Here is a 2426-nt window from a genome sequence, read left to right as displayed (position 1 = left end):
CATCACTTAGGAACCAATACGAAAAGATAGGGAAAGAACGGGGTCTCTAGGGGTCCTGGTGCTCTGAGAGGTGCGAAGCGCCATATCTTGACGGACAGAGGCTGTCCTCAGGTACTTAGAGATGCGCAGCGCGCCAGAGCCTGACGGACAGACTCTACCTGAGGGGCTCTGTAGGCGCGGCACCCCAACATCCCGTCAACGGATTTTCCGACTTTCTTCTTTGTTTTTCATCTCTAAACCTTCACAAACTCCCATGAATCCCACCCCAGGCACTTAGGATCCCTAATTAACTTATTCCCCAATGATTTAGACCCAAAAATAGTCCTAAAACATGGATTACAACTAACAGCGATCAACACCAATCCAATCAACAAGAATGTCAAACTTTCTTTCAATATCCCAACCTCTAACATGAGTTACTTCATGAACTTGAATGGTTTGAATGAAATTGGTGCAGGGGTGAAGTAACCCAACACAAAAGAGCCCACATACCTTATTAGGGATCACCGCCGACGAAAATCCATGAAGCTAAACTTGGTGTTCTCGCGTCTTCTTGTTCTTTCTCCTATTTTCTTCTTGCTTTCAAAACCCTAGTCTATTTTCGAAGTGCGTAAACTGAATGAGATCAGTTTGGACCCTAACATATTACTCCAAAACGAAATAGTTAATTTACTTAAGGAAAAGACCAAAATACCCTTACTAAATCCAATTTTGGAACTTTCCCTGCTCAATAACCCATCTTCTGAAGGACATATCTCACTCATACAACCTCATAAATTCACAAAATTGGCTTGCTAGAAAGATCTTCCAACGATATTTCCATATATATAAAGAACTCACCCAGAATCCTCTTGATATGGAAGTTATGGTCGTTTGAAAATGGCCAAAACTCACTTTTGAAATTTGGAAATTTTCCACATTTTCCATTTTTTAAAAAAATTTATGTTACAATATCTCCCCCTTGGCAACATTAATCCTCGAATGAGAATTCTTTATCTAAGATAAGGATAGTAATTTCACTTCGGAGCTCCACAACACAAACAAGCATTACATGCTTATACATAACCTTATAAAGTGTTAAGAAGAGAGTTTAGTACTTTGATTTGCCTCTTCTCCAGATTCAAAGAGATGTGGATATCTCTTCTTCATACCCTCCTCTGCTTCCTAAGTCGCTTCTTCAACAAATTGGTTCCTCCAAAGGACCTTGACTGAAACAACTTCTTTTGTCCTCAACTTGCGAACTTGCCGATCCAAAATCTGAACCGGAATTTTTTCATAGGATAAGTTATCCTTAATCCCCACATTCTCTATTGGTACTACCAATGAAGTATCACCCAAACACTTCTTCAACATAGAAATATGATGTCACGACCCGAAAGTACCCCCTAGAAGTTAGGGAGAACCCTCGGTTCGTGACCGAGCATACTTGACCCTTTGGGGTCTTATACAAGCCCTTTAACTATCATTCATTACATAAAACATGAAAACTAGTGCGGAATTAAAACTTTTCAAGAAATTTAATAAAAACTAGTCTTTCATAAATATTTAGAGAATCTCATCGTCACAAGCCAACATAAAGACACGACATAATATCTTAGGGACACAACCCTTTACATTAAAATGAAATACATAATAAGTCATTAAATAACAAACTAAGAAAAGGACTATGCCTTCGAATATATGAGAACATACTTTTCCTTGAGAGAAACTTTTCCAAGATCTTTCTTCTTGATTTCAACCTTGCTTCCAATCTATAATTATATAGTATAGAAAAGTATGAGGTTAGTACAATTAATGTGCTAAGTATGGCATATGCAATAACATGCAAAAAGGGACATCTTAGTAAAAACACATTTTTATGTCAATTAAGTGAAACATTCATGAATGTAGAAGTAAAACAACATAAGAAACATCATTCAACACTTAGAGAAGAATTTCCATGATTTTTGCAAAAGAAAGCATTTTTACAGTAACTTTACAATTTTTACACTGAACTATTAAAACATTACACTGAACTAAAAAATCCAAAATGGTGAACTTCCAAGGTATTTCCAATGAGGAATAAACATCATGTCCATCGGAGTTTCCCTATCTAAGGTCATCCTAAGACTAACTAAGGTAGGACATGAAGGAAGTACACATATGCCTCCTTCAATACACACCAAAGAAACCCTCAAGACTACCTCCTTTTTGGCATACTCACCTCGGGAGAACAAGTACCCACTCAATGGCTATACAATAGAAGAACACCCAACAACACACCAAGAATTGCCTTTCGGAATGACTACTTATTGCAATGAGTAAATGGTGTCCCATACCACCATCTACCCTAAGTAGTACACTCTTTTAGAAGACTTGGCACCAAGACTCCCCTTTCGGAAGGTCCTACCTAGTGCAATGGATAGATAGTGTCCCATACCACCACC

This window comes from Solanum pennellii, chromosome 7 (genome assembly GCF_001406875.1).
Source record: "Solanum pennellii chromosome 7, SPENNV200".
Lineage (NCBI taxonomy): Eukaryota > Viridiplantae > Streptophyta > Magnoliopsida > Solanales > Solanaceae > Solanum > Solanum pennellii.
The sequence above is the reverse complement of the archived record's forward strand: the minus strand, read 5'-3'. Positions refer to the sequence as shown.